This window comes from Meles meles, chromosome 17 (assembly GCF_922984935.1).
Source record: "Meles meles chromosome 17, mMelMel3.1 paternal haplotype, whole genome shotgun sequence".
In the NCBI taxonomy this organism is placed as follows: Eukaryota; Metazoa; Chordata; class Mammalia; order Carnivora; family Mustelidae; genus Meles; species Meles meles.
In genome coordinates, this window is record NC_060082.1 from 35497275 (window position 1) to 35511547 (window position 14273).

Consider the following 14273-nt stretch of genomic DNA (forward strand, 5'->3'; position numbering starts at 1 on the left):
CTGGTGAGAAGTAGCATCTCAGAGTTGTTTTAATGTGTATATCACCTATTATGAGCAAGCTTGAACATTTTTTCATTATCTGAGGATCTTTTTTGTGAATTGTCTTTGTGTGCCTTTTTTACATTTCTCTATCAGGTGTTTGGTCCTTTTCAATTCTAAAATTATTTATTTACTGGAGATATTAGCTCTTTGTCTGTATTATCTGCCTTGAATATTTTTGCCCAAGCTCACAGTTTGTTTATGGCATATTTCTTGATGCAAACTTTGTTTAAAAATTCAGACTTTCCTTTATTTCTGGAATTTTAGTCACTCATTATTTATTTACTGACTAAACCATGCCCTTATTCCCAGTTCCAGCTAAATTTTCACACTAAATACTATTAATCAATCAAAGAAGAAATAGTTTATATTTAGTTCTTAGAGTCCTGCTCCCACCTTCTCTAGAAATAAACTAGAATAGCCCTGTTCTCTCCACAGAAGGTTCATGGGTTTGCTAACATCTCCTTAACCATTTATCATTTGCCAACTAACCTTGAGTCTCAGCTCAGAGAGATTTCTTGGCTCTCTTTAATATGTGATTTCACCTAGGACTAGGAGTCATTTGCCACCCAGAAGAACAGAATCTCTAAGAAATCTCTTAGCAGTGAACTGCCACCCATCTACCTAAGAGTTGGCAAACAAACATTAAACACAAATTATAGCCAGTAGATTTCATGTAGGTATATAGGCAGCTGCTTTACAGAAGGCCATAGTATAAGCAACAGTCAATGAATTGCAGCATGACCCATTCTGCTTGCAAATGAGCACTGTGCCAGGTGCTATGGGTCTATAAGAGAATTATAACACAGCCTCTGTCCTTATGGAACTCCCTGTTTCCTCCAAATGCTAATGTGAACACACATCAAAGAAGTAGATTACAATAGAACACTGTCTATAAACAAGAGCCTGCTGTAGGTTGCAGAGCATGGATTCGAGGCGTGGTGGGCATCAATTAAAAGAAGGGAAAAATCACTGAGGTCTGAAGTGATGTGGTAAATCTTGAGATAAACTTTGAGGTATGGGTTGGATTTGGATGGGTAATGCAAAAAGAAAACATTCACTCATTTCACTGAAATGTACGGAGTTGGACACTTGTTATGTGAGAAATAGTAAACATGAGCTCCCTATAAAGTGCAAAAATGTTACCACCCAACATCTGTTTTAGAAAGTAGACACATCCTTATGCCACAGGATTTCTTCCTCATTTTAATATTTTCAAAGTACTTTTTGCTGAAAATCTTTGGATGAGATTTACCCAAAAACATTTTTGAAAATGTTAGAAGTGGTCTGATCTGATGTCCCGCAAAATGTACAGTAAATCATTCCTTTCCATTTTTTTTATTCTTCAAAGACCTTTCATGTTTGGGCCCCTCCCCTTTCCCCTTTTCTCCCCCTTAACAATAACACTGAAGAGTGAGTATTATGATCCCCATTTCACTGTTGAAAGAACTCAGATGTATGAAGTCCAAATATGCTTTAACAGAAAAGATAAGAAGAAGATCCTGGGCCAGAGTTGTGAACTCCCAGGTCATGTTAGCTTATCTTTTCTCAGCTAGAGATGCTGATTATTTCTCTGAGATGAACCTAGGGTGTAGACCATAATCCCCAAGCACTAGCCGTGGAGTCTGTACATCCACCGACATGGTCATTAACTACATCTGTGTTGTGAACAGGTCCCTTTGTTTTCCTTCCTATAGCTCAGCCTCATCATCTGAGAAAATGGAGGGGTTGGACTGAACATTCTCTAATGCCCCTAGAGTACTAAGTCTCTGATTCTAAGTACCTAGCCAGCACTTGGTCACCAGGATGTTCCACAGGGTCCAAAGAGGAGAAGACACCTGGCCTGCCGACCTCTAGAATCATCTCAACCTCCACACCTGTGCAGAGGAGTCCCTACAAGAATGCTGTATTCACATCACTCCGGGCACCTTTGATGTAGTAACTGGAGGGATATGGGCAGAGGGAGGAAAAGTAGGAGCGCAGCAGAGGAAAGAATTTCAGGAAAGAACTGGCCTGTGATGTGGATATCTTAGGTTAGAGAATTTTGTACTCGAGTAGCAGGAAATGTTATAAAAGAATCACTGGGGAGAGTGAGGTCTCCTGGCCCCTGCTCTGAGCAGCACTGTGAAAAATGAAGTAGAAAAAGCCAAATTTACAGATCATCTAAGGAAGCGGAAATCCAGCAGTAGGATATTAAACACAAAAGAGCTGAAGTTAACATGAGGCGTTATTGGTTTGGGGAGATGGGCTATTTCCCTGAGGTCCATAATTAGAACCGGGAACCTTTTGCATGTAATTAAGAGTAAGAGATTGGTTTAACAACCACAGCTGAGCACGTCTGAAACATTTTTTTTTTTTCCAACTAGCATTTGGGATTAGAAATTTTTTCTTTCACTTGTAAAATGCGAGAGTTTCCTGACTCTTTAGGAAATTGAGGCTAATTCTACTTCCACAAGCATTTTTGTTGCTAATAATAATAGGATATGTCTTGCATATGTGATGTGAAATCAGCAAGACGCCCTACAGAAGCAAGATGGCCTTGGAGACACTTTTCCCCCCCTCAAGGATGCTGTCACTGAGCAGCTGATTAATTACTGTAATAATCATAATTTTTAAAAATTAAAAAAATTCCTCTTTCCATTCATTAGGTACACCGCAGATAGGTGCCAGAGGTAATTATTGTCTAGAAGTACTTCCGAATTATCTTTTCTAATCCAGCTATGCTGACATTTTTGAGAGGAAAAAAAAGTGTTTTGTCTTTCCTCTTATGAAGGAGGTGACATTTGAATATGCAAACAGTGTCACAGTCTGCCCTGTGGATGTTTTCTGGAGGTATGATTTATGAGGCCAGCCTATTGTATTTGTTATCGCACTACGAAAAAGGTCATTAGACAAAGGAGCTCTACCTACTGGGCGCTATGGCTCATCTTGTGATATTTTAATTGCTGCGCTGTGCTGACTTCCAGGCATGCCTCATGGTATGAACTGTGTGGACAAGAGCTTGCCCAGGCTTTGCAGATATTCTCTAATGTTTGTGGTGTGTTTTGTGCCAACTTTCAGCCACTCCCGGGATAGATTTCAGATGCTAAAAAGGGAAGCCCGTGGAAAATCTAAAAATCTTATTTTAGTCGGTGGGCTTAACTTCCTTTCCCCCAAAATAATTGTTTCTGAAGTAGGCCCTGGAGTCTAAACTAGAGATGGTAAAGCTAAGCTGTCTGTGGGTGATTCATCGTTAGGGAGACCGAGTGGGTGAAGTGTCTTCCCCCGCACTCTCTGGCGAGTGCAACGGGAGTTAAATCATTCTACCTTAGAGTTGGAAAGACCTCTGGTGCCATCTTCTTTAGCCTCTTCCCACACACAATATGACGCCGGGTCTGACACCCGCAGAGTAGTCAATCTCTGCTTAAACATTTCCAATGACAAGAGATTCATTTCCTTGTCTTCAAGAAGCCCTGTCCATCTGGAGCAGCCCTGAAACTATAATTTTACTTCTTAATGCACTGAAACCTACCTCCATGTCATTTTTGTCAGTTTTGCCCTCACTCTATCCTATAGATGGAAGAATCCATCTCCCATATTGCAAAGAAACTCAAAGAAAACTATGCCATAAATCTGTCCATCTCTTGGTTAAATGTTCTCTCAGTGAACATTGGTTTTGCATCTTCTCTTAATGCTTTAATATATGGACAATACTTTTTTTTTTTTAACAACGACATAATGGAACATCGTCATGTAGGTGTCCTGGTGTTACATACACTTCTTAATGTTCTAGATATAATTCTACCCCTTGATCTTCCCCCCAACACACACACACAAGTTTATCAGAAAGCAAAAAAGTGACATTATTATGAAAATACCCTTGAATATATTTGCGTCTATTATGGGGATCTTAGCTGCAAGTAACAAAAGAATCCAACAACTTAAATTAGTTTAAACAATAAGAAAATGTATTAACTCATATAAAAGTAGTATAGGGGTTCGTTAGGGACTTCAGGATTGATGGATTTGGTAACCCAGTAATTTCCTGAAGGACTGTTTTTCTTTCCAAATCTCTGTTTGGCCATCTACATGGACAACTTTAATTCTTTTTTTTTTTTTTTTTTTTTTTATTTGACACACAGAGATCACAAGCAGGCAGAGAGAGAGGAGAAAGCAGGCTTCCCGCGGAGCAGAGAGCCCGATGTGGGGCTCGATCCCAGGACCCTGGGATCATGACCTGAGCTGAAGGCAGAGGCTTTAACCCACTGAGCCACCCAGGTGCCCCGACAACTTTAATTCTAATTCCTCCCATACTTGCAGAGTAGCAAGTATGGCTCTTTGTTTTCTTGACCGTGTCTGGCAAAAGAAAGGCTGGCTTTCATCTCTCTCAAAGAACTAGAAAAGAACCTCCTCCAGCACTTTTTCATGTAGTACCAATGACGTGAAAGTGCCTCACATGTTACCATAGACCTAATCACTGGGAAAATTGACCCTAGAACCAGGCTTAGACTCATCAGAGTTTATCTCCAGAGCTGTGCGTGGGTTGTGCCCTGATTCCCATAAGGCAATGGAAATGTTGTGGACTGTTGTAATGAAAAGCTGAATATTCACAAGGCTCAATGTCTTATAAATACAAAGAATTTTTTAAGTTTATCCCATGAGTCAATTATTTGTTGGCTCTCATTTCTGTTTTTGCCCATCTTTGAGTTCCTTTGTAACACAGGGGTAAGAAGTAAGCCTGTAAACTACATTTCCAAGATTTCTTTCCCAGCTGCTTTACAGTTAGACTCTGTCAGTGTGGGGAAGTAGGAGAGATTGGAAGGGAGAATCTAGTATTTGCCAATTTCTGTGAGTGTCTCCAGCAGAAGCATTTATAGACATGGGTGTGTGCTGGGGCGGGGGGGGGGGGGGGGGGGGCTCCAAGTTCAAATAGAACAATCGCAGCAATGGTATCAATAGCAACAAGACTGCAGCCTCTGTAGTGTGACACCCACGGCATCACATTAGCCAGGTGAACTGTTTTGTTTTTCAATGGGTCCTGAGAAACTTTTACGGATGATGTATGCAGGATCTATTCCATTTACATCTGTTTTATTACCCCCTCAATTATTGGGATATAGCTTAAACACGTATTCATCACCAAACATAAAAATCTTCCAATGAAGATTTTATTTACAAAAGAGAGGTCTTCTCCACTGAGGTTAAAAATCTATAAATCCGCATTTATCTTCATTCTTTTTGATAGTGGGAAGATGTTTTCTGTCAAGGGCAGTGAATCTCTAGTTGTGTCTCTCTGCTGAGCCATAGTCAGTGGGAGGTGTGTAAGTCAGTATCCAGCCAGGAAAACAGAAGCCAGTTTAGATATTTAAAACAGCAGGAATTCAATACAGGCAATTGGTCACAGAATTATTGGAATGCTTTAATTCTTAGAGAAGATCTAACTCAAGGAACTTTGGGGCATTTTCTGAATGACTCAGACTATGTTTGTGTATCAGGGTGGCACGTGCTGGTTGTTCCACTGAAACACATGTCATGCAAGGCAAGTTCTGCATACAAATAGATTCTTAAGTTAATACAAGTTGGGGTGATGTCCATGTTTCAGGGAGCCTGCAAAGTGACACAAGAGTTTCTAACCATAGTAGCAGAAGTGGAGTATGCTCCAACAGCCTCGATGACCAGTTTGTTGAACTCTAGATCTATCTTCCATTCTATTCCTCCAGCTCAAGGGGTGGTGAGAGTTGCCTGCAATCACTCATCTTTAGATAATTTCTCTCTCACTCTTTTTGCTTCTTCAATTTTTCCAATAATTTTGTAACAAAGTCCCCGAATTAAATTCTTTTTATTAAAAAAAACCTGTATTGGTTTCTGCTTTCCTGCCTGGAAGCTAACTGGTCCAAATTGATCATTATTTGGTGAGTCACAATGGGATCCACAGCCCTGGAAATCAGTTTCCCTATCACAAAACGTGTTTGAAATTTAAGGCCTAAATTTCCTGCTTGACAGGAGGTAACAACAACCTATAACTTTTGCCTCTATCACTTCTGTTTTATTTGGGTTGACTTTTGTATTTTTTGTTGGTGGTGAGGTTTTTTTCTGTGTGTGGCTTTTTTTGTGGGGGTGGTGTGTGGGACAGAAATTCACAAAAATACCTCAAGGTAATAAACAAGGGATTTGTGCCAGTTATATTTATACATGTGGGCTAGATCTGAAGCTTGTTCTGTCATTCTATCAGAAGCAATGAGATTCCTGTAGTCAACTGCTTTCTTTCTTGTTCAAGGGCTATGTGACCACTATGTCGTGTCTTTCTCCTCTATGCAGTTGCTCCTTTTTCCTCCTACTAACTTGCTCATTTTTTATGCAACTCTTTATACTTTTTCTTACCTCATGACTTCTTCTTACTGCATGTTAGGAAATGTCCTGCACCTCATGTCTCAGCAAACATTATCTTGATGGCAGGTATCAGGAGATATTAGATATTAGACATGTCTGCAAAGGCAAGGGAAACAAAAGAAAAGTGAACTATTGGAAATTCATCAAGATAAAAAGCTTCTGCACAGCAAAGGGAACAGCCAACAAAACTAAAAGGCAACCTACCTAATGAGAGAAGATATTTGCAAATGACATATCAGATAAAGGGCTAGTATCCAAGATCTATAAAGAATTTATCAAACTCACACCCCAAAAAATAAATAATCCAGTCGAGAAATGGGCAGAAGACAGGAACAGACATTTCTCCAAAGAAGACATACAAATGGCCAACCAACACATGAAAAAATGTTCAACACCACTTGGCATCAGGGAAATACAAACCAAAACCACAATGAAATGCCACATCACACTAGTCAGAATGGCTAAAATTAATAATTCAGGAAACAACAAATGTTGGCAAGGATGTAGAGAAAAGGGAGCCCTCTTACACTGTTGGTGCAAATGCAAGCTGGTACAGCTCTCTGGAAAACAGTATGGAGATGCCTCAAGAAATTAAAAATAGAGCTACTCTATGACCCAGCAATTGTATTTACTCCAAAGATATAAATGTAATGATCTGAAAGGTCACCTGCACCCCAATAATCGTAGCAGCAATGTCCAAAATAGCCAAACTATGGAAACAGCCCAGATGTCCATTGACAGATGAACTGGATAAAGAAGATGTGGTGTATATATACAATGGATTAGTACTTACCATTTACATTGGCATGGATGGCACTGGAGGGTATTTTGCTGAGAGAAGTAAGTCATCAGAGAACGGCAGTTATCATATGATTTCACTTACATGTGGAATACAAGAAACAACGCAGAGGACCATAGAGGAAGGGAGAGATATCTGGATAGGAAGTCATTAGAGAGGGGAAAAAAAAACATAAGAGACTCTTGACTACAGGAAACAGAGGGTTGCTGGAGGCGAGGTGGGTGGGGAGATGGGGTAATTGGATGATAGGCATTAAGAAGGGCACGTGATGTGATGAGCACTGGATGTTATATGCAACTGATGAATTATTGAACTCTACTTCTGAAACTAATGCTGTACTATAAGTTGGTTAATAGGATTTAAATTTTAAAAGAAGAAGATATTTGGCAGTGTGGAATAGTAAAAACAAACAAAATGAATCACCTGGACCTGGGGTTCAACATAATAAAATACCACTTTTTAAAAAATATTCTTGATGTGAGACACACACACACACACACACACACACACACACACACACACACACAGGAATATAACTTGACCATAAATAAAAGAACGAAATCTTGCCATTTACAACATGGATGGAGCTAGAGGGTATTATGCTAAGTGAAACAAGTCAGTCCAAGAAAGACAAACACCATATGTCACCACTCACATGTGGAATTTAAGAAAAAAACAAATGAACATAGGGGAGAAAAGAGAGGAAAATCAAGAAACAGATTCTTCACTGTAGAGAACAAACTGATGCTTACCAGAGGGGAGGTAGGTGGGGGATGGATTGAACAGGTGATGGGGTTCAAGGAGAGCACTTGTAAGGGGCACTGCATGTGGTTTGTAAGCATTGAATCACCTGAAACTAACCACACTGTATGTTAACTGATTGCTATTTAAATAAAAACTTAAAAAACATAATCTTCTTATATGCTAAGCCACTGAAGTACATAGCAGTTACCCTCACTGACGCTCAAATCTTAGTTTGAAGGGCAGACATTTAATATTTATGTGAGATAAGAGTCACGTGTTGGATCAGCTTTGAAAAATGAACAGCGCCAGGCATAGAAGATATGCATGATATCCTCAAAACCTATTAAAAGAAGCTCTGCCCAAATAAAATGACTGATTACATTCATTCGATTGTTTATTTTTAAAAATTTTAAAAGATCCAAAGAAATCTAGGTGTGCGGGATGGTACATAGTCAGTCCAGCTGGACCACCCTTACCTCTCCCTCCGGTCTCCCCCTCCCCGCGCCCTGCCACCTTATTTCTCTCGGGTTCCTTCCCTTGACCTGTATCCATGTCTACAACTGCCTTCTTTTCTCAGACCCATGAGTTTACTTCGGTGTCACTCCCTCATAGCCACTCTTGCCTTCTGACTGCTTTAGACTTTCTTTTCTTCTCCTTTGATTTCAGTTTTTCTGCACTTTGCCCCACCCAGTGGCTGGTTTGTGATACAAAAGTATTAGTGGATAATTAAGAGGCTGTGAGTTGTTCCCATGAATGTGGAGATGATCTATCCTGCACCCTTTCGTTCATGTTTTAAATACAGTTTCTGGATTAGGTCAGAGGAAACATTTTAAAGATGCCGATTGACACTAGAAAACCTCAAAGCCAAAATTTTATTCAGGACCTGGACTCCATTTCTTGTGTCGATTTAAGGGATCTTTGCTTTGTTCCTCTTCTCTGTTCTCTCCATTAGGATTTCACTTACACAAATAAATACTTCAAAAATCCAAAGTAAATATCTTTAGGCTGTTTTCCAATTCCACCAGGCCTCTTTCCCTCCAACTCAAGCCGATCACTCATTTTTTTAAAAAAATTCTTACCCTGCTCAGAAGAATAAAGGGTCTTTGTTCATTTTCAATATTTTTTTATTTTAATCAATATTTGATTTTTTTCCTCTTTCTCACTTGCCTTCATCCCTCTCCCTGAACATTGACATACTCTGTTCATTATGTCCCTTTTTTTTTTTTTTTAAATCCAAAGAGAAAAGGTGGCTGTTTTTGCAAGCAATGTAAATCCAACTTCCTGGTCATTCAATTGAGATCAATTTCCGCCTGGGAGACTGAACATACTCCATCCCTGAGGCGTGTAACATCTGTCAATAGGAATGAGATCTGCAATCTGTAAAGCAGCAGTCAGCACAGGGACCAATACCACAGACAGGCCCCTGGGAAGCCAGCCTTTACCTGACCCTTCCCCACGATCCCCTCCCAGGTCACAGGCTCTTTACATGTTCTGCAGACCCCAGAAATTATGCCCATAATCCACACATAAAAATCCATTAAGTAAAGGGGATCCTGGGCAGCTTAATCAGTCAAGCATCTGCCTTCTGCTCAGGTCATGATCTCAGGGTCCTGGGATGGAGCCCCATATCAGACTCCCTGTTCAGTGGTGAGACTGATTCTCCCTCTCTCCCTGCTGCACTCCCTGCTTGTGCTCTCTCTTTCTCTCTCTCTAACAAATAAATAAATATTTTGTAAAAAATTCATTAAGTTTTAACACAATGACCCCCACCCAGAAAAGGACTTTCACAGAAGTGACTTTACGTTTTCTCAATACATCCTGTCATTCCCAGGGTGACAGGTTGGAACAACAGGAAAGAAGGGAAGAAGAATGACCAGCGTATGGACAAGATTTGGGCAAAAGCCTCTTCATAGAGAGCAGAAAGCCTGGAGAGTACTATTTAAAGGGTAAAGATGAGAGACCGGGCAGACTTGATTTCTGGTATATCCCCTTCAGAAACCTCTTACTTGGGCCTCTCTGGACAAGTTACTCAAATAAAACCAAAGGTCAGGCACTTAGAAACATATGATGGTATACAAAGATCTCACAATCATTTATCTCTTCATTCATTCCGGTATCATTTATTGTGAACCTACTATGCAGCACTGTCCTAGACACTAGAGAGAAAATAATGAAGAAAATAGAGATAATCCCTGCCCTCGTGGCAACTGTAGTTGGCCCTTGAACCACATAGGTGTTAGGCAAGCCTGCCCCCTCCAGCCCCTCTACAGTTAAAAATCCACATACGACTTTTAACTCCTAAAAAACTCAACTACTAATAGCCTTCCATTGACTGGAAGGCTTAACAATACCACAAAAAGTCAATTAATACATTTTGTACGTTATATGTATTGCATACTGTATACTGACAATAAAGCAACCAGAGAAAAGAAAATGTTATTAAGAAAATCTTAAGGAAAAGAACATATACTCACAGTACTGTGTGTATTTCTAAAAAAAAAAATCCAGGTGTAAATGGAGCCACACAATTCAAACTCATGTTGTTCAAGGGTCAACGGAATATTCTTGCAAAGAAGATAGACAATAAACAAAAAATTATAGAAATATAGTTTCATACATGTTCCACAAAGGGGGAAAAAGCAGAGTAAGTAAAAAAACGACAAGGTCGGGGTGGTTACTGGAGACAAGGTTGTCAAAATAACCCTCCATGGCAGGTGGCTCTGGAGTAATGAACTGAGAGAACCGTGCACCTATCTAGGGAAAGGACATTTCATAAATAGGACTAGCAAGGGTGTAAGGCAGAAATAAGCTTGTGTGCAGAAGCTGTAAGAAGTAAGTATGAATGAGCGTCGAAAAGACTGGGGAAAAAATGGTAAAAAGTTTAGGGAACAAATGACCCTGACAAAGAATTTGGATTTTATCCTGATTGTATTGAGAGACCATAAAATGTCAGCATGGAGACATGGAGATAATGATGCTGGTGATCATGGAGTCATATGTGCCAGACCTTGTTCCATTTCTGTGAAATGGAACCACATGACAGCCCTATCCCCTGGACTTTTAGGATAATTAGCTGATATGGCATGCAAAGCCCTTGAAATAGTGCTCAGTAAAAGTATTAGAGTTATTATTCTGGTCATCAGGGACCAGGCTATTTGTGCTCACCATTTCAACCCCATTTTGGCCCCCAAGTACATTTTAGATATAAATATTATAATCAGAATTATGCTAACATCAATGCATTTTTGTGGAGAGAGTATTTTTCCAGCGAACTCCATTAAGCCAATTTAATCCCTTGATCAATGTTCCATATTGCACAATTTAATCATTTGCAATTTTTTCCCATTTTCATTAGCATTATTTCTTTTCCATTTCAATTTTACAGCAAGATTGAAATATCTCTGAAGTTTAAATGATGGAATCAAATGGCAGTTTCAATTTGGTATGGTTAAAATATCCTGCTACTTAAGAATCCTGAGGCTCAAGGAGGTTAACTGATTTTTCCAAAGACATACAGCTAGTAATCAACAGAGATGAGATCCCAACCTAAGTCTAACTCTATACCATTATCTTTCACCATGATACTTTTCTAGAAAAGGAGAGAAAAGGAGAAAATAATAGAACTAATACCTACCTGTAAGGGTTAATATGAGGCTTAACACAATTTACAAAAGAACACTTTTGCAAACTATGAAGTGGTATGTTATTGCTCCTATTAACAATAAAAACAGGACCCATTTCTGGACCCAGAAAGCACAGTGAATAAGTTCATTCCCAGCTGAGTGCATCCAGCTAGATTAGTGAATTTCATTTTCTAAAGGCTTTCATTTGCCAAATGCATCACAGACCCACTTCAGCATGTCCTGAGAGCCTCCACCAAGAAGGAGGATAGATTTAGGAACCTGTTTGGATTAGCCCAAGATAGATCTAAAAACAACAATTGACTACAGTGGCAGAGATGGTCTTGAGAGGATCTGGAGATCTAAAACAATTTCAATCAATACTTTAAAGTCCAGTTGGGGCCCATTCACTGTCTGATAAAGAGATGCCAATTCAAAGAATAGAGCATCATGACTTTAGGAAGATGATAGTTCTTGACATAAGGACCATTCAATAGTCCTTCTTTGAATAGTAAATATCTTGAGGCACTGCACTAGAGGCCAATGGTACAAAAAGACACTCAGTCTCAAGAAGCTCTCTGCTTCCTAGGAAAGCCAGTCATGCTTAAAAAAACCAAGCATGATACAGTATCAAAGCCATGATGGAGACATAAAGAAGGCACATTGGTCCCAACATGAGAAGACTTCCTATATAATTTTCAAGGAATTATAGCAGTAATCGGACAAACAAGGCAGAGAGTACATTCTAGGGAAATAAATTACACACGCCAAGGGATAGTGATGACAGGGAATGGTGCCACTGAGGGAGCATGTGCCCACGTGTTGTGGCTTTTGCACAGAGGGAATGAGGCAGGGAATGGTTCAAGTGTAGAGACTGACCAGGTGAGGCAGACAATGGCTCAAGTACAAAGGGAACAGATAAGTGAGAGAATGGCTCAGGGGCAGAGGGAGGAGGCAGGTGAGGAAGGGAAGAGGTTGAGTGCAGGTTCATGCAAGGCAGGGTAGAGACCACAGAAAAGCAAACTCCTATCTGTGGGAAACAGACTGACAGAGACCATATCTGGTTAAAATATACTGCAGACTCCAAAAGCTGAGATAGTAACCAAGACTAAAGGTCCATTAGTTAAGACTGGATTAGTTAGAGAAAGTAAATGTTGCAGTTGCTCCTTCACTAACTGGAAAACTAAATCCATCTCTACGCACTGGGAAAATGAGCCTAGAGTTGCCTTTGGTTCCTGGGGACCATTCTCTAAGGAACAGCCTCTCGGTCAGTGGTCTAGGATGGGGAGGAACTGGGTTGCAGGTTAATAAACTTCCTGAAATACAGCTGGACTGGGGCTGGGACAGTTGGGGGTTGTACAGTTTACACCCAGCAGTGTGTGGGGTTCTTTGAGATACAGATTTTTGCTGACTTATTAATAATAACAGCTACCATTTGCTGAGCCCCTTTTGTTCACTCTTCCTTTGAGTCTATGAAGTAGCTGTTATTATTCCTCCTCTATATATGAGAAAATTGAGGCACTATAACTTGCTTGAAGCAAATTCAATGTGACTCCTAGAAGATTTATCCAAATCCTAAACCTCAGACTCTGAACATTACCTCATATGAAAAAAGAGTCAATATTATCTTACATGGTAAAAGATGAGTTTATGATAAGGATCTTGAGTGGATAAGCTTATTCAGGATTATCCCAGTGGGCCTTAATTGTAATCAATCCCATGTATCTTTATAAGATAGATATACAGAAGAGGAAACATGCAAAGAGGAAGAGGTACAGAATCAAGGATTGGAGTGATGCGGTCACAAGCTAAGGGATGCTGGGCAGCCACCAGAAGTTAGAAGAGGCAAGGGATGGATTCTCCCCCAGAGCCTGTCAGAGGTAAGTCTCTGCCAACACATTGATTTCAAACTTTTAGCGTCCAGAATTGTGAGAGAATCAATTTCCTTGTTTGAACCCATTTAACCCAGATTGTCATAATTTGTTATAGCAGCCACAAGAAACTCATACATTACACATGATCATAGTCCAGAAGGTGGAGCCAGCATTCAAACCTCAATCCCTCAAACTCCAAAGCTCTTGCTTTTTTCTCGTATCTCCCCATACTACAGTGACACTAAACTGATTCAAAGTTTCTACAAAACAGAACAGAAATTGGTACATGGAGAAGCAGAACCTTGTGGTGAATGACTAGCAAAGTTGGTGCCTATCATGCCAGATTTTGCCACCAAGCAGAGGAGCTGCAAGTTGGGAGCAAATTAGAAAGGAGAACTGAAGTTGGAAACAGGAGGCTTGGAGGTCAACCTAGGTTATGTAGCTAAAGTAGGAGGAAGGTCAAGGAAGCAGGTCATGTATGCCAGAGTTGTGAGACCATGAAACTGCTGGGAGTCATCTTATTAAATCTTTATCAATAGACAGGCAACATACATGTGTGCTCAGGATTCCAGCAGTGCCAGGAAGCCATAAAATAAAGTGAAGGTGACATGAGGGTAGAGAAAAATTTATTTGTTTTTTATTTCCAAACAACAAAACAATCACCCTGGGCAAAATTAGAAGTTTGTTAGACTTCCTAACAGAGTATTGTTTTTATTTTAATTATATATGGCTGTGAGACCATAATTGTTTTCAGTATCAATCCATTCTTGTACTACAACTATGGAAAGAAGAATCAGGAAATGATGCCCAACACCCAAGTCTCTACCC